Below are 22,609 nucleotides of genomic sequence, written 5' to 3'. Positions count from 1 at the left end.
CATACTTCCCTGTTCTTTTTTCATAACACTTAGGTTGTTTTCAATGATATATTTGGCTATTGTTTCCCATCTCACTAACTATGGAGCAGTGGGCAAATATTAAACTATTTTGCTCACCCCTGTATTTTGTTAATGTGTATTTAGCCTAGACTTTATTTAATAAATCAGAATATATGCTTAAACCAATTTAAAAATGTTATCTTTGATACACTCCTTTGTTGTGGCTACTTCAGTGGCATCCTTCACTTCTGAATCTCAACATAGACTACTCAAATCAGATGTTTTAGTTATTTTCTATTGCACTTTCTAGTGTATAATCTCAAATACCCAAAGGAAAAATGTCTCCACTTTTTTTTTTTAGAAATTGTTATGATTTTTTATTCAATTTGGGATCCTGATTAGAAAAGCAGTGAGATTTATGCCTTACAAACATTGCATTATTAGTACATCATTGTGAGATGGCTTCACACTGATTGTATATAGAGAAAAAGTAACATTGGAATTAAGGCAATAACCACATGTACAAACCAAGCACAATACCCTGACACAGTCCTTGGTAAAAAGCTCTTTTGCTTAGGTGGTGGTTGATATTACTGCATGCAGGTCAATTACTGAAGGATATGCTTCATTTATTTAAAAAATCCCTCCTACTGGCCCACGATGGCCAGAAGAAGCTTTCGGTAATCTCCACTTGTGTCACTTGAGATCATTGTGCCCAGGGTCTTCTGATACATCTGACTGAACGTCTGTTTTATTTGTAGAAGATCAATCTCACTTCGAGTGACCACAATCCTGACCAGGGTGGAGTCATCTGTGCCGGCACCTTTCATAGAATAGTAGAGCCTCTCAGCAAAGAAGGCAGGGCGGTTCAGGGCACACTGCAAGATGGTCTTTAAACCACTTTCAACATTTCCAGAAAATTCACGGGCAACACTACTTAGCAAGTCTCAATTGGCCACCCTGGAATAAGCCTCCACGGTAGCTTTCAGTTGAGGAAAGCTTCTTGTGGCAAGAATCATGTTAAAGCAAGATTCATCTGTCCTTAGTCTCCCCTCACCGGCTTGATAGAGACGTTGAGCATCTTCCTGAGCCAACTGGTGGTTAACATTCTGGTTCTCATCACGATTTCCCTGGCACATGGATACAAGTAAACGTTCAAAATGCCCTGATGTATCTGACCTAATGTCCTTTTCAAGGTCTCGTCCAAATTCTGATTGATAACATCTGACAATTTCTCGGATTTCCTGATTTGTTCTTGTGCACAAAATTTCAATCAATACACGTTCCTGATTTCCTGCTCCCTTCATTGCATTCCGTAAACTCCAGGCATCGTAATATGTAGATGGCATGAACAGGGCAAGGATCAGTTCTTCCGTATTTCCACTAAACTCTGATTTAAGGTCTTTGATTAAATCCTTGCCATACATGGTCTTAAAAGCTGCGTTAATTTTTTGCCTCCGATCACTGGAACGGTTGGCCACAACGTCCACAATTGCCTGCTCGTCTGTGCCAAAACCCTTCATTGCTTTCCGAAGAATTTCTGCGTCTCTCATGGCATCGAAGTTCGCAGCTGGCCGGACTGTTCCTTGAGCTCCCTGAGTCATCGCAGCAGGCTGACTTGGGAAAGGAGCTTGTCCTCCAGGATACTGAGAAGGTATCTGTCCTCCAGGAAAACCACCAGGCAGTGGAACCTGTGCTGGGCCACCACCATAAGACTGTGAGGGTGGCTGTGGATAGCCAGAAAAGCCTGCTCCACCCGGTGGGGCTCCAAACCCTTGACCTGGAAGAACTCCTGGATAGGCTGGAGCTCCCCCTGGTGATGGGGCACCAGGATAGCCTCCAGGGGCTGGATAACCTCCAGGGGCAGGGTAGCCTCCAGCTCCTGGGTAGCTGCTACTTGGGGCTTGTGGGTAGGCACCTCCTCCCACTGGAGGAAAGCCACTAGGATAAGCCTACTGACAGGAGGGGGAAAAGATGACTCCTGACCTGCAGGAGGATATCCAGGGAAAGGTGGGTAGCCTGTTGGGGGATAGCTTGGGTATGACATTCTGACCCCGGGAAGCAGCGTCACAGCCCAACGCTGGTCGCCAGCAAGATGGAGCCGGGGGAGGGCCCGAGGAGGCGGAGCCTCTACTTTTTCAAGAGTAAGGCTTAAGGGAAAAATCTTTAATGTCCACTTTTTCGTCTTTGCTGTTCTTTTGATGCATCCAACTTGGCAGTTATAAAAATTTTCTTCTGAGAAAGAAAAGACCTCTGAGCCACAGGCCCTTCTAATGTGAGGCATAGGAAATTTCTGTTATAAACAGAGGAAGTCAGATGTTTCCTTTTCCATAACTTCTAAGAAAGTTATTATTGCTAACATCTATTCCCACCTAGGATTAAAAGAAACTTAATAACAAATCCAAGAAAATCCCTCATCACAGAAATTTATTTGCTCCATCTAGAGAAATAGATGTTAAACAACATTCTTATCAACTTGACGGGAATGTTTGCTGTTTGTACATAACTTAGATAACTATATTTTAGTTATTGACAAGTCTACACCATTTTTTGCTAATGTAGGTGATTTTATGTTTACCAAACATTTGTAATGATAACTAGACAGTGAGTCTTCATAGACAAAACAAAAGGCATTATAGTTGAACACTTGCACAGGATTTTATAACTTTAGATGCTTGAGTCTTCCCACATAATTTATACTCCAAATCAAACATTTTTGAGAGTGCAAGAGAATACTAAAAGTAATTAAAATTATATAACTTCTGAAATGTTTAATTTTTCTTTAATTTTAGGAGAGTTTTAGTATATTGTGGATTTATATACATAATTTTAAATTTGTTTATTCTCAAAAGTATTTTCTTCTTAAAAGTAACATATTTGTATAAATTAAATCAAAATGATATTTTAATCTTTTTTATATTGACTACTTTGAATGTAATATAAGCCAAACTGTCAATTTTAGCTCTGACATGTAGAACTAGGAAGTTGTCACTCTCATTCAAAAAAGAAGAAGTTGAATAAACTGAACATTAATTACTTTCTTAAACCCACCAGAGAACTGAGGTGGCATGGCAAACCCTAATCCCAAAATCCAAAGAGATAGGAGAATCAAGAGGACCACAGCTTGGATCTGCTTGCCAATAGCAGAAACCACTAGAGACACAACTGGTAGGAACGTTTAAATGATTATTTTGATTAATTACAAGATTTGAGAATGGTCTGGGATGAGAGTGAGAAAGTCCTGAAAGCCACAGTCTAGAAGAGTTCCCATACTTGTGAATTTTACCTCCAGGCATCTCTCCAGGTTCTCATAGTGAAGATCCACAAAAAACAGTAGGGGGAAAGACAGAAATCATTATGAAAAATGCCCACTGCCTTTTCCATAACACAAACCTATTCTCTAGGGTAAAGGTTTTACCAAAACCATATCTTATCTGGGGGAAGGGTATTCCTCCCACTCCAACCTTCTGCATTACCTAAAGGAGGAACACATACAACCACTTGATAAACACTATCAATGTCACATATTAAAGACTGAGATTCAATCATAAGATTATAGAATATTTTCCATCTTTCACATCTCACCACCATACCAACAGAGCTCTTATACAACAATAGTGGATCACAGCTGAAATTGCCACAAGATGCAAACTCTCCCTAAGGAGGTGTACTTAGGGAAGCCCAGAGTCAAGAGGGAAGATAAAAACAAGAAACTAAAGGAATTTGAAGCCCCTGGCACCCAGAGCTAAAACAAATATCGAGCACAGTCCAATGTTTATCATAACATAAATTTTCACACTAAATGCCTATTTTCTTCAATTTCTATTACCCAATATAATACGTACAGCTTTTTCCAAAAGTTACAAGTCATGACAAAAGGCAAAAGAAGACAACAACAAAAAAAGCAAACAAACAAAAAACCCCACAGTCTAAAGGAACAAATCAAACATCAGGAGACTCAGATACGACACTGATGTTGGTTGGAATCATTAGACCAGGAATTTAAAATAATTAAAATTAGTATGTTAAGTGGTCTAATGGAAAAAGTGGACAACATGCAAGAACAGATATAGGAGAGAGATGGAAACTCTTAAAAAAGAATTAAAAGAAAAGAGTTGAAATTAAAAATTAGGATAACAGAAATGAAGAATGACTTGGACTAATTGATTAGAATAGGATTCAGCCAAGGAAAGAATCAGGGAACTTGAAGATAGGTTAATGGAATCTTTACAAACCAAAATGCAAAAACAAATAAGAATGAAAATATAGAACAGACCATTCAAGAACAATGGGAAAATTTCAAAAGATATAACATAATTGGAATAATAGAAGGGGAAGAAAGAGAGAACAGAAGAAACATTTGAAATAATAATGGTTGAGAATTTTCCAAAATTAAGGACAGCAAACCACGGATAAAGGAATTTTAGGGAACACCAAACAAGATAAATACCAAAAAATTGACACCTGGGCATACAATATTCAAGCTGCAAAACCACAAAGACAAAGAGGAAATCTTTAAAGAAACTAGAGAGAGGTTGGGAGGGAGGAAATATTAACTGTAGAAGAATAAGGATAAGAATTATACTGGACTTCTCATCAGAAACACACAAGACGAAAATAGAGTCAAATACTTACAGTATTAAGTGAAAAAAATCCACCCACCTGGAATTATATATACAGCAAAATTAACCTTTATATGAAAGGGAAATACTTTCTCAGACAGGCAAAACTGAAGAGAGTCATTGGCAACAAACCTGTATAAGAAATGTGAAAATGAAAAAAAGAAATGTGCAACTGTTCTTCAGAGAGAGAGAGAAACTTGGATCCACATAAATAAAGTGTTGAAAAAGAATAAAGGTATTTTTTTCTTAGTTTAATTTGTCTAAAAGATGATTGTTTCTTTAAAGTAACAATAGTAAAATTATATTGAGTGATTATAGCATATGGATAAATGACATCAATGTCATAAGGATGGGAGGAGGCATTGGGAATATTCTGTTATAAGTCACCATTACTACATGTGAAACAATCTAGTATTAGTTGAAAGATAACTTAAAAAGCTTGAAAATATATATTGGCAAGTCAAGGGCAACCCCTAAAATGTTTCTTAACATAAATATAATTGATATGCTAAGATAGGAGATAAAACAGAACCGTGTAAAATGCTCTTTAAACATAGAGAAAGCAGAAAGCAAGAAGGGAAAAGAAACAATGAACAAATGTAATGAATAGAAAACAGTTGCAGATACGGTGGATGCTAACTCAACTATATCAATAAATACCTTAAATTGTATAAATACACTAATTAAAATACAATAATTATATGAATGGATTTTTAAAAGAATCAATTATATGTTATCTACAATAATATAAACAGAGAGGCTAAAAGTAAAGCAATGGAGAAAAATATACAATGCTAACACTAATCAAAAGGAAACTCTAGTAGCTATGTGAATCTCAGACCGGGTGGACTTCAGCATAAGGAAAATTATCAGGGATCTAGAAAGGCTTCTGACAATAATAAGGTCAATTCTCCAAGAAAGCATAACAATCCTAAAGGTGAATGTACAAAACAACAAAGCATCAAAATAGGCAAAACCGATTGAACAGAAAGGATAAATATACAAACCCGTTACTGTTGTTAAAGACTTCAACATCTCTCATTTATTAATCAATAGATTCAGTAGGCAGAAAATCAATAAGGATAAGATTGACCTGAATAGCACCACTAGCTAATTTGATCTTATTGACATTTGTAGAATAATTCATCCAACAATAACAGATTACACATTCTTCTTAAGCCCATGTGGACCATTTGCCAAGATAAACCACATTCTTGGCCACAGAACACATATTAACAAATTTAAAAGAATACAAATCATAGGACATATTTTCTCAGATCACAAAAAAATTAAACTAGAAGTCATTAACAGACGGATAGCTGGAAATTCCCCAAATATTTGGAAATTAAACAACACTTTTCCGAACATGATGGGTCAAAGAAGTCTCAAGTGAAATTTTAAAATATTTTGAGCTAAGTAAAATGAAAATTCAACTATTAAGATTTGTAGAAGCAGTGAAAGCATATTGAAAAAATAACAAAAATTAGTGCAGAGAGCAATGAACTTGAAAACAGGAAACAATCGAGAAAGTCAACCCAAAAGCTGACCATTTAAAAAGATAAACAAAATTGATAAATCTCTCAGCCAGATAAATGAAAAAAAAAAGTAGAGAAGATACCAAATGACTAATACCAGAAATGAGAGGAGGGTTATCAACATGGACATTAAAAAATGAAAAAGGAATATTATGAACAACTCTCTGCCCACAAATCTGATAACTTAAATGAGATAGATCCATTCCTTGAAAGACACAAGTTACCAAAACTCACACAAGGAAAAATTAACAGTCCTATATCTACTAAAGAAATCTAGTGAAAAATTAATAACCTTCCAGAAAAGAAATCACCAGGCCCAGATGGTTTCACTGATGAATTTGACCGAACTTAAAAGGAATAAATGATAACGATTTTCAACAATTCTTTTTTGGAAAATAGAAGCAGAGGAAATATCTCCTAACTCATTCCATGAAGCCAGTGTTACCCTAATAGTAAAGCCAGATAAACATTACAAGAAAGAAAATGTCAAAAGAGTGTATAGTGTGCAAAGGGAGCATGCTGGAAGGGATTCTGGGAAAAAAAGCTGGTTATCACATAAAAACTGAGGGAATATGATTACACTATGGAATTTAGTTAATAATAATTTATCATTATTGGTTTACTAATTGTACCAAACGTACCATACTAATGTGAGATGTTAATAATAAGGGACACGGAATGTGAGGTATATGGGAACTTTCTGTAATAACCCCTGAAGTTTTCTAGAGACATAAAACTATTTTTTTAAAATAAGTTCGTTTAAGAAAATGTTTTACTCTATGAAAAACACTATGAAAAGAATGAAAAGGTGAGTCATAAACTGGAAGAAAACTCTTGCAAATCATATGTCTGATAAAATATACAAGAACTTAAATCTCAACAGTACAAAAAAAATTACAAAATTTTAAAATGGGCAAAATATCTGAATGGACACCTTACCAAAGAAGATATGCAGATGGCAAATAACCACATGAGAAAAGTGCTAAGCATTATTTGTTATGAAGGAATTGCTAGTTAAAACAGCAGGATACTACGACACACATTACAATGGCTAAAATCCAAAAATCTGATAATACCAGTTGCTGACGAGAATGAAGAGCAACATGAACTTTTATTTACTGCTGGTTGGAATTCATAATGGTACAGACATTTTAGAAGGCAGTTGGGCAGTTGGGCAGTAACAAAGCTAAGCAATCTTACCATGGGCTGTAGTAATTGTTTTCCCAGGTATTTACTCAACTGAAATGAAAACTTAGGCTCACCCAAAAAACTTCATATGAATGCTTATGGTTACTTTATTCATAATCACTAAAAACTGGAAACAACCAAAATGGACAAACTGCAGTGCTTTCATATAATGGAACATTATTCAGAAATAAAATAAATGAGCTATCAAGCCAAAAAAGGAATGGTTGAATCTTAAGTGAAATGAAACAAGTCAGTCTGAAAAGGCTACATATAGTATGATTCCAATTACATGACATTCTATACAAGGAAAAACTCTAGAAACAATAAAAATGACAGTAGATTCTTGGGGGGACAGTTGAATAGATAAAGCACAGGGAGATTTTTTAGAGTTATTCTGTATGATATTGTAATGGTAAATACATGACACTATGCATTTTCAAATTTGCATTTCAAATTTTCACTGTGTATTCAGAAATGTACAGCAAAAAGTGAATTTTTTTTCCTACAAGAGGATCTACTTTTTTTTTATGTTATGTTAGTCACCATATGCTACATCATTAGTTTTTGACATAGTGTTCCATGATTCATTGTTTGCATATAACACCCAGTGCTCCATGCAATACATGCCCTCCTTAATACCCATCACTGGGCTAACCCATCCCCCCGCACCCTTCCCCTCTAAAACCTTCAGTTAAAAATAGAGCTACCCTAGCAATGTCCACAATAGCCAAACTATGGAAAGAGCCAAGGTGTCCAGCAACAGATGAATGGATAAAGAAGAGGCCGTATATATATATATATCGGAATATTATACAGCCATCAAAAGGAATGTGATCTTGCCATTTGCAACGACGTGGATGGAACTGGAGGGTGTTATGCTGAGCGAAATAAGTCAATCAGAGAAAGACATGTATCATATGACCTCACTGATATGAGGAATTCTTAATCTCAGGAAAGAAACTGAGGGTTGCTGAAGTGGTTGGGGTGGGAGGGATGGGGTGGCTGGGTGATAGACATTGGGGAGGGTATGTGCTATGGTGAGTGCTGTGACTTGTGTAAGACTGTTGAATCACAGATCTGTACCTCTGAAACAAGTAATACAATATATGTTAAAAAAAAAAAAAGAAGAAGAAGATAGCAGGAGGAGAAGAATGAAGGGGGGAAATCGGAGGGGAGATGAACCATGAGACACTATGGACTCTGAGAAACAAACTGAGGGTTCTAGAGGGGCGGGAGGTGGGAGGATGGGTTAGCCTGGTGATGGGTATTAAAGAGGGCACGTTCTGCATGGAGCACTGGGTTTTATATGCAAACAATGAATCATGGAACACTATATCAAAAACTAATGATCTAATGTATGGTGATTAACGTAACAATAAAATTTTTTTAAAAAATAGAGCTACCCTATGACCCAGCAATTGCACTCCTGGGTATTTACCCCAAAGACACAGATGTAGTGAAAAGAAGGGCCACATATACCCCAATGTTCATAGCAGCAATGTCCACAATAGCCAAACTGTGGAAAGAGCCAAGAAGCCCTTCAACAGATGAATGGATAAAGAAGACGTGGTCCATATATACAATGGAATATTACTCAGCCATCAGAGAGGATGAATACCCAACTTTTGCATCAACATAGACGGAACTAGAGGAGATTATGCTAAGTGAAATAAGTCAATCAGAGAAAGACAATTATCATAGGGTTTCACCTATTTGTGGAACATCAGGAATAGCGTGGAGGCCATTAGGAGAAGGAAGGGAAAAATGAAGGGGGGCGGAAATCAGAGAGGGAGACGAACCGTGAGAGACTCTGGATTCCGGGAAGCAAAAAGTGAATCTTAATGCGTGAAAAGTATAACAAATTCATTTAGGAGGATGGAGAATCCCAGGATGGTCTGCACAAAGTGATGAAATAATCAAACTCCATTACAAATGTATGAAAAGGCCTCACTGAATGGAATCAGGGAAACAGCTGCTGACCTAAGTAAATTTGGAAATGAGTGGAGTCTGTAAGATGAGGCAAGAGAAACTATGCACATTATGATAAAGTTGTTTCCTATTAGGATAAAATTAATAATTGGGATAATTAATAAAGTTGTTTCCTATTGGGATAAAATTAATAATTCTGATTCTACCATACATGTATACTGGAATTGAGCAGTAAAGCAAGTGGATGGCCGATGCAGGGAGCCAGCTTTCTCACTGTTGGAGCGGGAAGTTACAGCTAAGCCAGGAAAAGAGACTAGAATGATCCACATGGTACCAGATTAAGAGTCGGAGATATCAGTATGAACTCATGTTTAGCTTGATATAGATACAGATGGTTATATAAGGAAATATTAATAGATTTGAGTACAGACAGTGGTTAATATGCACACATGTATTTCCATGCTAAGTCAGCTCAGGAGCCTAAAAACAGTAACACCCTAGCATCAGTGAACAGACCCAACACCAGACCTTGGTTCCTAATATTATTCTTCAAAAAAGGAATCAAGCCTCCTTGGGGATGACTGAATCCAGGACTGGGGCAGGAAATACACAACACTACAACATTAGCTTGTAGCATCTTGCACTGCCAGAAAATAAAAAGGTGCTGGAAAAACAAAACGATAGATGTATGTCAAAAGACAAAGGAGTCATGTGAAAGATGGCCAAAGCTGGAAAAACTTGAGTAATTAAATAAAGTAGTATTGGATTACAACCCCAAATATAACATAGATGTCTGAGTCCACACTGATATATACAATTGATTGAATAAATGAATAAATAGAGAAGAGACAAATCTCTCCTACAGAAGAATTTCAAATAATCGAGGTGGACACTCCAGCCTCAAAGAAATGCAGCATAATTCTCCACTACTTAAGTGTGAGCTGCAGTCTCACACTAAAATTTACAAATTTTAGTAAATAAGAATATATCTAATCTATATCTCTATATATGATATATAGATATATATATATATTTTTTAGGTGGGGGGTGGAGTCAGAGGGAGAGAGAGAGAGGGAATCTTAATCAGGCTCCACACCCAGCGTGGAATCTGACGTGGAGCTCAATCTCACAACCCTGAGATCATGACCTGAGCCGAAATCAAGAGTCCAACACTTAACCAACTGAGCCACCCAGGCACCCCAAGAACATATCAGTATTAATCAACTGTATCAAATGTATCATGTTGATATGGGATTTAATAATAAAGGATATTTGATGTGGGGTATATCAGAACTCTATACTATCTTTGCTATTTTTCCTACAAATCTAAAACTGCTCTAAAATGAAAAGTTTATATAAAGAATAGCATAAGCATTATGAAATATAAATATAACGGCTATATATTCACAAGCTTTAGTCAATTTTTTGTAAGATTTTTTTATTTATTTGACAGAGAGAGAGTGTGTACAAGCAGGGGGAGCGGCAGGCAAAGGGAGAAGCAGGCCCCCTGCTGAGCAAGGAGCCCGATGCGGGACTCGATCCCAGGACTCCAGGATCATGACCTGAGCCGAAGGCAGACGCTTAACGACTGAGCCACCCAGGCGCCCTGCTTTAGTCAATTTTGTGTCCAACTCTGTTTCTATTATTATGTTCCTGGGTAATTTTTAAAGAATTTACTATTCTATATGCTATTACTATATTTATTTCCTTATAAAATTGCCTATAATCCTTTTCAAAGTAGCAATTTCTAGTCTGGGCGCACAACTTTAACAGCAAGTGCCCTATATGTGTTCTTTAATAGGAAGAGGCCAGTTATACTGCACCTGAAAAGGGAGATGAATTGTCACTGATTGTCTTTTTGATTATCCACATATTAAAATGAAAAGTCTTTCTATTGCGGTAGAATACCCAGTACTATAGAGCAGCATAGCAGGAGCTAAGCACAAAGGAAGGTTTGTCAAACCGGTTCCTGATTATTGTAATGCAAAGATTAATAACAGTACTGTATTTTTAAAAATGAGAAATCTATATTGACACTAATCCAGTTGTGACAAAGGGATTATAAGAATAAAGAAGAATAGTCACAGGTCAAGTGGGACACTCCTGGGTAAACCTGTATTTGTGGTCTTCCTACTTCCTACGTCCTACTTTTTAATTAATGCTAGAAATGGACTCTCATTGGCAAAGTCAGTAATATGAAAGATAAGTGAACTGCCTGATATTATACAGACATTTTCCGCTCTTGTCGGGGCAATCCTAGATTCTCCAATGTGGGGCTTGAGGCTTCATCTCTAAATAATTTTGTGTCTATCACTGGGTAGTATTCTAGCTGCCTGATGCCAACTATAAGAGTAAGAGAATTCTACTTGTACAATATTTTTACAAAGGCCTCCAGCAAGCATTTGTAGAACTAATGAAACTATCACACAAGGTAATATCTCCCAAAAGAAAAGAAAACTGGGATTCATCAAGTTTATATACCGGTTGATAATAACTGTTTTTGTGCTCGTTAGCTAATAAATGTTTTTTAACAAATATATGTTTGTGTAGCAGAACTTTTATGAGAGTTGATTTCATTATTACCTGTGGTAAGGTTGGAGAAAAATGGCTAATCTCCACCTACCTCAAAAAAAGCATCTACAAAGGGGCGACTGGATGGCTCAGTTGTTAAGCGTCTGCCTTCGACTCTGGTCATGATCCCAGGTCCCTGGGATCGAGCCCCACATCGGGCTCCCTGCTCTGCGGGAAGCCTGCTTCTCCCTCTCCCACTCCCCCTGCTTGTGTTCCCTCTCTCGCTGTGTCTCTCTCTGTCAAATAAATAAATTAGAAAAAAAAAGTTAAAAAAAAAGAATCTACAAGGTGTGCATGATCAAGATGCTTTGCATTGTTTATAACAATGATTTTTTTATTAAAAGAAGTAAGTTTTATTATAGATATTAAGCATATTAAGCTAAATCCACAATATTTTTAATTTTAATTTTTTATTATGTTCAGATAGCCAGCATATAGTACATCATTTGTTTTTGCTGTAGAGTTCAACGATTCATTAGTTGCATATAACACCCAGTGCTCATCACAGCATGTGCCCTCCTTAATACCCATCACCCAGTTGCCCTATCCCCCATCCCCCTCCCTTCTGTAACCCTCAGTTTGTTTCCCAGAGTCCAGAGTCTCTCATAGTTGTCTCCCTCTCTGATTTCTTCCCGTTCAGTTTTCCCTCCCTTCCCTGTGGTCCTCTACACTAGAATGAATTTTATTAACATTTCCCATCTGAATAAATAACATAACAATATATTTGAATATAAGATTTATTCATCCAGCTGAGCCTTAGAGATTGTGCTGTTAAAATGCTTCATATAGAGTTTCAAGAATAGAATTAAAAATATCATAGGAATAAAATCTTACCTATGTGTAATGCAGTGCCTCAAATCTTGTGTATAATTAAGCTCAGTAAAACACTTATGATCTACTTACAACATATGTGCACAACTTATTTTTTGCATTAAATACAGTAGAATATACTTGGATATTCTTGAATTTTTAGCTAGAGCTGTTATGAAGCAATTTTTACACTTTCCAAATATGAACAGGTATATGACAAGTGCAAAAGGGTATAGAATTTTTAAGTGCTTAAAATTTTTGTTCTTCCTGCTTAAAACTCTTTTATTCCATTCTCAACAACAGCTGTTAGAAATTGACATGATGCATTTTCAGATGTCAGACAAAAGAATGGTACTGCTGGACCTTTTTTTTTTTTTTTTTTTAGAGAGAGAGAGGGAGAGGGAGAGTGACATAGAGGGAGAAAGAGAGAGAGAGAATTTCAAGCAGGTTCCACACCCAGGCCGATAACAGGCTCAGTCTCAGGACCCCAAGATCATGACCTAAGCCAAAATCAACAACACACAATTGACTGAGCCACCCAGGCACCCCTGATGGACCTCTTTAAAATGGCTGTCTAATAATTTAAATTGTCTATCAAGGCACAGCAAAGGCAGTGAAAATACCCTACATGATACTATAATAACAGATATATGTTGTTATATGGAATTACATGGAATATACAACACCAAGATTGAACCCCAGTGAAACTATGGACTTTGAAGATTATGTGTCAATGTTGATCAATTATAAAAAATGTACCACTGCGGTGGGGCATGTTGATAAGGGGGAGGCTATGCATGTGTAGGCACAAAGGGTATATGGAAAATCTTGGGACGTCTGGTGGTTCAGTGAGTTAAGCATCGGACTTTTGATTTTGATTCAGGTCATCATCTCAGGGTTGTGATCAAGCTCCCGGTCCAGTTCTGCACTCAGTGGGGAGTCTGCTTGAGATTCTCTCTCTCCCTCTCCTCTGCCCCTCCCCCTGCTTGCTTTCTCTCTCTCAAATAAATAAATAAATCTTTTTTTTAAAAGAAAATCTCTGTACCTTCCTTTCCACTTTGCAATGAGCCTAAAACTGTTCTAAAAAAAAATAAGTCTTTAAAAAATTAATTTAAAAAATTATCACATTCAAATTCTAAAATGTTAAAATTTTCATAAAAGATCACAATACTCAGCTAAACAAATGTAGGTTAGATAATGTTGCTGAACATAAATGTCTTCTTTGTTTAAATCTTCAGTCAAAATTAAATATATGAGACGAAGGCATTTATTACTCTGAAAACAAAATTATTTACATTTTAAAGACTGAATTTGAGAGGGTCTGCCTTTGGAAGATATTTTTTGGATCTAGTAATATATGTAATCTCTGAAGCTATACTTTTGCAATAGTGATGTTCCCTTTATATCCAAAATGCCAGCTTTCATATATGAATATGACTGCCAGTTGTTAGGGGGTTTTCATAAACCCATTTAAAAAGAAACAGTCAACAAAACCAAAAGACAACAGACAGAATGGGAGAAGATATTTGCAAATGACATATCAGATAAAGGGAGAGTATCCAAAGTCTATAAAGAACTTAAATTCAACACCCAAAGAACAAATGATCCAATCAAGAAATGGGCAGAAGACATGAGCAGACATTTTTCCAAAGAAGACATCCAAACGGCCAACAGACACATGAAAAAGTGCTCAACATCGCTCAGCGACAGGGAAATCCAAATCAAAACCTCAATGAGATACCACCTCACACCAGTCAGAATGGCTAAAATTAACAAGTCAGGAAACGACAGATGTTGGCAAGGATGTGGAGAAAGGGGAACCCTCCTACACTATTGGTGGGAATGCAAGCTGGTGCAGCCACTTTGGAAAACAGTATGGAGTTTCCTCAAAAAGTTGAAAATAGAGTTACCCTACAACCCAGCAATTGCACTACTGGGTATTTACCCCAAAGATACAAATGTAGGGATCCGAAGGGGTACGTGCATCCCGATGTTTATAGCAGCAATGTCCACAATAGCCAAACTGTGGAAAGAGCCAAGATGTCCATTGACAGATGAATGGATAAATAAGAAGTGATATATATACACAATGGAATATTATGCAGCCATCAAAAGGAATGAGATCTTGCCATTTGCAACAATGTGGATGGAACTGGAGGGTATTATGCTGAGCGAAATAGGTCAATCAGAGAAAGACACGTATCATATGACCTCACTGATATGAGGAATTCTTAATCTTAGGAAACAAACTGAGGGTTGCTGGAGTGGTGGGGAGTGGGAGGGATGGGGTGGCTGGGTGATAGACATTGGGGAGGGTATGTGCTATGGTGGTGAGCGCTGTGAATTGTGTAAGACTGTTGAATCACAGATTTGTACCTCGGAAACAAATAATATGTTCTATGTTAAAGAAAAAAAAAGAAGAAGAAGATAGCAGGAGGGGAAGAATGAAGGGGGGTAAATCGGGGGGGTTGAACCATGAGAGACAATGGACTCTGAAAAACAAACTGAGGGTTCTAGAGGGGAGGGTGGTGATGGGTATTAAAAAGGCCACGTTCTGCATGGAGCACTGGGTGTTATACATAAACAGTGAATCATGGAACACTACATCAAAAACTAATGATGTAATGTATGGTGATTAACAGAACAATAAAAAAATAAAAATAAAAAATAAAATTCTTCCAATAGCATAAAACCAGTCAACTTTAGATGGTTTAAACCAACTGAAGACAACCTATGTGAAGGTTCTTTTTTAATTTTTAAGATTATGTATTTATTTAAGAGAGAGAAAGAGCAGAGTGAATGAGAACATGAGTTGGGGGGGAGAGGCAGAGGGAGAGGGAGAAGCAGACTCCCCACTGAGCAAGGAGCCAGATGTGGGGCTTGATCCCAGGACCCTGAGATCATGATCTGAGCCAAAGGCAGACACCTAACCAACTGAGCCACCCAGGTGCCCCTAAAGACAACCTATTTGGAACAGTTTATTCTTGGAAAATAAGTTTTTTATGGGATTCATTTTATTTTCATTTAAAATTAAAATCATATTTTTGAATCTTAAGGGGAAAATTATATTTTAATGGTATAGATTACATGTACTTGATTACACAACAGCATGTCAGGGAGGAAATGTGTACTGTAATTTAGCCAGACAACAAAATATTAACTTACTCTCTTATTGAGAAGTGGCCCCCATGGAAGCTGTTTTCTAATAAATCCCTTATTTAGAATTCTAAAGTTCACAAAAATATCTTTACTGGCATAATTTAATTTTAGCCTTGAGGCAATCTTTTAAAGTAGATGTTCTCATGTTCTCCACTTTATAAACGGAGAAACAGACGCTCAAATGGTGACCAGTTTGTGGAAACTGCAGAATTAAGGTGTCTGATGTTTTATTGTCCTCTGCAACGCATTTCCTGAGTTCCAGTGGTGTACCTTTGCTGTGCCCCAGTTCTAGGGGTAAACAAGACATGCTACTTGACCCTTTCACAATCCATGTCTCTCCATCCCACAATTAAGGATATTCTTTATGTGGGGCTGGGGCAAGCACAGGGGTAGGCCCTTGTGCAAGTCAGAATAATACCAGTTACTTTGGTGATAATCAGGCCAGGCTGCCAGAGCATGCTTGCTCCTTCCCTCACCACCCAGTGTGTGGATGTCTGTAGGGCTAACATGGTGACCTTATCATTTCCATGTGGCCATCCTATTCTCATGCCTTAGTCCTATGCTTGGATCACATAGGCACAGAAATCTCATAGGATGGCCTTTCTCCACCAGGATTCCATGCAAGCCCTATTCTTCAATGAATGTTATATAATTAGTATCATTCTCGGTGCCTAGGAGAGATCATTCATTACATATAATGGATAATCTGGGCCTTACAGCTTAATTCTGTCCTAGTTCCAAATGAGAAGAGCCAGTGTAGATTTTTTGGTTCTTTAGGCAAAGTGGTGTCAAGACAACTCTGGCCTTATCTTTTCTTCTTCTTCTTTTTTTTTTTTTGATTTTTATATGTCAAGATAGGCGAAAAAAAAAGATTACAAATTTTTAGAAAACTAGACATGATTTTGAAATGGCAAGGTTCATGTGAAGAAAATGAATATGTCCAGAGAGTTTTACAAATCTGTTTTATTTCCTTTTCAGTTATCATATCATATCATACCACATCTTATTTTATGTGTTCCAAAAGCATTGCATAGAGTATGTATTGTTCCAAGAATACTGAAACCCCCATAAGCCTTGAACTTGTTCCATTCTCTATGCCCTCTGATGGCATGTGTAGAAACATATTGTGGCACTTTACACAGCATGGGTTCTGAACAACTGTTGTCCACAGACTTCTTGCTTTGGTGTTATTCCAAAAAATTGTCTAAATAATTAATTATATATTTATAATGGCAACATTATTATACCTGACAATTGTGCTCCCATTTTCCCATGAGGACTGTTGCTAATGCTAGAAGAAACAGTTCTTTCAAAACATGTTAAGTTGTTTAAAAAACAACTGTGACTTAAAAACAATAACCATCTTTGACCCAGCAGTTATATTCCTGGGGAATTTATCTGCAGTAATTACTCATGAGTGTTTAGAAATATTTAGAGTGATTAATAGTAAGGAGAATGTAATCTCATTTTAAGAAGGGAAATATGGTTTGATTTCTGCATTATTTGAAATTTTATAGTAGACATGTGAGTGAATAAAATAGTAAGGATATATCTGCCAAAATATGACACAGGTTTGTTCTGAATGGTGAATGTTACATGAGATTTTAATTTTTATTTTTACGTTTCTCTATATTGATCATTTTTTTCTCCAGTAAATTTGTGTTGCATTATTATTAAATAATAAATAAATGAATGTTACATTGAAATTCAAGGTGATACTGACATGCTGACATAGCCAAAATATATTATCACAGTTACAGAATCTCAGAGATGGATGGGGTACAGTTAGATGTCACCTTTCCTAAGTACCTTCCCAGCACAACCCAGCACCCCTGATGGAGGGCGAGCCAGAATCTGTTGGAATTACTTCCAGTGAAAAATTTCACAGGCTCTGTGCTCTTGGATTATGATTTTGGATTATGATTTACTATATGAGAGATTTTTCACATTAGTAGGAACCACTTTGTCTAGAGAGGCTCTTGAAAATTAATTATCCCAATAAAAATAATTAGAATTTAAGTTGGAATGCTTTTGTATATAACAAAAGATATTAAAATGATCAAAAGCAATTTAAATAACTGGCTTTTCGCTTTTCCATCAAATTTATTCTTTCATTGGCATATAAAGTGGCCCGATATTTAAAAGGGTTAATATAAGAACTTAAAAGTTGAATAAGAGGAGTTTCAAAAATTCACTTTAAAAGAAGTGACCAATTTACCTCAACTCAGATTATAAAATCAATTGTTTGAACATGACTGCTATTAAAATTGCAGAGAAAAATGCTAGCAGCCTAAAAGAAAATAATGTGAAAGAGATAAATCATTAATCTGGCTCTCTGGTAATACATTAAGGGAATATGCTTTTAAACAAGAACTATTAAGAAAACCATTGTAACCAGGAAAAAAATTAAAAGCTTACCTCAAAGATAATTGCAGAAATACCTTTAAGAAATAAGCAGCTAAAAACCATTCTGGTAAAGCTTTAGTGAAGTTTAATGTTTTATTGGAGAAAATGTTAATTAAATAGACAAACATATATATATATATAAATCTACATATATGTTATGGATAATGGAGTTATATACATAGTAACATAGAAATTTATATATGTGGACATATACTGAATTACATAATTACATGCAATATGTTTTATGTATAGTATGTGGAGAGAGAGAGAGAGAAATAGAGGTAGAAAGAGAAAGACAGACAGACAGGCAGAGACACACACACAGAGTGAGCTGTGAGTCCAAAAGGAGATTCATAACAAGTGGTTTGAAGAAGAAGTACTGTTCAGTCTATGATGAACACAGTATCACTAGTTGATTTGTTGATCAGCAAATGTGGCAAAATATAGATATTATAAATATATAGATATAGATGTAGTTATATAGACAGATAGAGACCTATCCTGATGCACAAAGAAACATATCACTGTAAGTGGACACCTAAGAATTTGTTGCAGACAAATTCTTTTGCCAAGATTTTCCTGGTTCAGTCTGGTTAATTAGAATTTTAGGGATTTTTAAAATAAGAACTTTATTCCTAAAATAAATATATAAGAAAATTGTTTATTTTTAAATAATAGAAAAGTCAAAATATGCTGCAAAATAAGGCTCAGGCCTGAGATTTGACATTATCATAATATTTTTTTACATTTTAATAAAACTGAAGTTCTTGTCTATTTTTCACCTTGAATATATATTTTAATAAGAAATAAATTTTAATAATTAATATATTCATTTTAAGTAAAATTTGGTCTTGTCCTCATTTTCAATTTTGTAACCCTTGTTTGTTCGAAGCTGATTAATCTCTTTAAAATTATGATACTCTGTGAGAGTATGACATTGATCTTTCCAGTAGAATAATAAACTAAATCCATTGAAAAGGAAAAGATAAAGAATAGATTTTATTTCTATTGTTTGTATACAGCACAAAATGAAGTGATAATTTTATAAGACCATCAATACTGCAAATGCATATGTAACTATTATCATATTTTCACAATTACAGAATCTTAGCGATGAATGGGATACAGTTAGATGTCACCTTTCCTAAATTCCTGGTTTCTGTGTTTATGACGAGATAGTTCTGAAATCCTTCACTAAACCTTCATGCAAAACTAGAGTTTATCTGAAAACTTTCCAATTGTTGATAACTCTGGCATAGTGGGTTGAATTGTAGCCCCCCAAAGATAGGTCTACTTGCAACCTCAGAATGTGACCTTATTTCGAATAAGGGTCTTTGCAGATGTAATTAAGATACGGATCTCAAGATGAGATCTTCCTGGAGTAGGATGGGCCCTAAATCCAATGACAAGTAACTTTATCAGCAACAGAGAAGTTGAAGACATGGTGACACAGAGGGGGATGTCATGAAGATGGAGACAGTGATTGAAGCTATGCAGCAACAAGCCAAGGAAGGCCAAGCATTGTTCCTTCTCAGCAAGGAGAAACTCTGAAAGAAGCATGGAAGGGGCTCTCCCTCAGAGCCTCCCTACCAACACTTTGACTTCAGACTCTTGGCCTCTTGAACTGTGGGAGAAGAAATTTCTGTTGTCACAAGCTGCCAGGTTTGTGATAATGTGTTATGGTAGCTCTATGAAACTAATTCATGTGGTAATTCTCAGGAGATGGTTGAAGGAAAAAATGGTCTACAGATTTAGAATTCTATAGCCCCATCTTTAGGTTGCAGGAATATGAGTGTAGTTGAATAATAATAAAATGAATAATAAAAGAATCAGTATCAGTAATATTTAGCTTGTTCTTTTTTTTTTTTTAAAGCTTTTATTTATTTATTTGTCAGAGAGCAAGAGTGGGCGCACACACAAGCAGGGGGAGTGGGAGAGGGAGAAGCAGGCTTCCCGCGGAGCAGGGAGCCCGACGCGGGTCTTAATCCCAGGACCCTGGGATCATGACCTGAGCCAAAGGCAGACGCTTAACTGACTGAACCATGTCCCAGCTTGTTCTCTTTTCAAATATCTAAAACAAGACTAAGTTCTAAAGGAGATCTCAAATTACCTTAAGGGCTAATGTTCATTTGATTAAAAGTATTTATTTTAATTTTTTTTTTTTAAATTAAATTTTCATTCCACTATAGTTAGTATACAGTGTTATATTAGTTTCAGGTGTACGATCGATGATTCAACACTGATTAAATTTAGTTGACTAAGATGAATGTCAGGAATTTGAGTGAGTTAGTTTTGTTCTCTGGACAGTCTAAGTTTTTGGATAATTGTGTTTTCTTCCTTCTTGTGTTATGAGTAAACTTTGCTTCTCAATATGATAAAATTCATGTCCTGTGACCTAAAGAAAGAGTTAAAACATTCTGATAATTGTTTTATCACCACAAAAATATGCCCTGTGCTAAGTACTCACCCCAAACGTCCATGATAAAAATAGACATTTATACAAATACTTTTGTATTTTCACTATGAATTTCTGCCAATAAGAGGAGGAAGGGGGGCACCTGCAATGAAAAAAGAAAACACTAGAAAAGCTGAGCTATGTTCTTTCCTGAAAAGAACAGGAAAACTTCTTTCTTTCCTTACAACAGTTAAGATAGAAGCAGAAGATGATCTTCGTATAACTATTTAGTGCTTCGTATATTCAATTTGCCAGGATATTTAAATAACTCTTAAGAGAATCCAAGTATAAGAAGTTATACTGCTTTAGAAAGTTTCATTCCACTTAGTTATGGAAAAAAATCAAGATTAAATGAAGCAAGTTCTAAAAATAAAGTTTATACTGGAAGACAGAAGAGAAAATTTAGACTAAATTAAGAATCCGATGTTAATTAATGTTTTACTAATTCAGGGCAATAGTTACTGCAGTTTTGCACTGTTATAGAAAGTTTAAGACATACCTCTTCTTGAATTGTTTAATGGTTATAGTAATCACTGTTACTTCAATGGCTCTTTCCTCTCTGAAAGAGAAGCATTAGAGAAGGTGTATAAAGTGTTATCCTGCCCTGTTGAAAGAAAATCTGACGGAGTAAGAATTACCTACACCTGAAAAAATATTGAATTTTAGAGCAAGTTTTATTCCATCACCCTTAACTGTCCCCAAATCATGCTTCCAAACTGTCATGGGAACTGGAGATCCCATACTCTGTTATAATAGTCATCTAATAGAGTCACATTTATTTTCTTACAAAACTCCCTTATGGCAAGGAGAATTACTGTTAAGTATTTCCTATTTTTAAAGCACACTACACAGTCTTTTTTATGTTGGTTGAGTTAGTCAAAAGGAGATTGATGAGTTAATAATAATCAGTATATTAGGGCACCTGGGTGGTTTAGTCATTAAACATCTGCCTTCGGCTCAGGTCATGATCCCAGGGTCCTGGGATCGAGCCCCGCATCGGGGCTCCCTGCTCAGCGGGAAGCCTGCTTCTCCCTCTCCCACTCCCCCTGCTTGTGTTCCCTCTCTCACCGTGTCTCTCTCTGTCAAAAAAATAAATAAAATCTTTAAAAAAATAATCAGTATATTAATTGTCATAAAGTTGGTGAGTAAAATGTCCTTAAGACAAACATGGTTTATACCTAAGTGAACAAGTAAAGTTTTCTACATCAAAATTCATATTCTCAAAATTACATCTCAATTTTCTTGAAAGTATTGAAACAAACACTTCATATAATAAGAACATTCTTTGCCTCTTTTAGGGAATATAAAATGAAACAACTTTTAGATATAAAATTCAGAACAGATATAAATTATACTTGTTATGTGAACACAGGCATACAAATATTTTCTAGCCTAAAAAAAAAAAAAAGGCAATGTTTATCCAGCACTTTGCTTTACGTGTTCTCAAAGAATTAGCATCAGTAACTATTTTACTTCTGTTAAAGGTGTCTGCTTTTGAAGCTTTACCCTCTCTTGCCAACCTAATTTTAACCAAGGTTAAATTACAGGCATCTGAAGTTATGATGTTTATTTTCTACTTAATGGAAGATTTCTTCTTTAGGTTTATGCATGCCTATTTCTAACACATATGAGAGAAATGAAAAAAGAATATACTTTTTCTGGTTTTTATCCCAACTCCTTAAATGTCTTCACAATACTCATATGATAAAAATCTTGTAACATGGAGAAGCTATGGAGATGATTCAACCACATCCTCACCCCACCCCAAAGGCAATGAAAAACACTACATGCTGAAAACCTTAACTTTGTTAACAGTCTCATTAAAAAATTGGTATGCCTACATCAAAAACTAATGTACTGTATGGTGACGTAACATAAATAAATAAATAAATAATAAATACCCTACATATCCTACTTTGTATATCAGAAATAAA

General features: G+C 36.0%; 1 pseudogene; it reads right to left on the bottom strand.

The window, feature by feature from the left end:
* Positions 1-397: 397 nt before the first annotated feature.
* Positions 398-2,109, bottom strand: LOC114210201 (annexin A7 pseudogene; annotated as a pseudogene).
* Between the last annotated feature and the right edge of the window lie 20,500 nt (positions 2,110-22,609).

This window comes from Eumetopias jubatus, unplaced genomic scaffold, assembly GCF_037043125.1.
Source record: "Eumetopias jubatus isolate StellerSeaLion01/CBP00866 unplaced genomic scaffold, mEumJub1_p1.0 scaffold_2, whole genome shotgun sequence".
NCBI classification, from domain to species: Eukaryota; Metazoa; Chordata; class Mammalia; order Carnivora; family Otariidae; genus Eumetopias; species Eumetopias jubatus.
The sequence above is the reverse complement of the archived record's forward strand: the minus strand, read 5'-3'. Positions and strand labels throughout refer to the sequence as shown.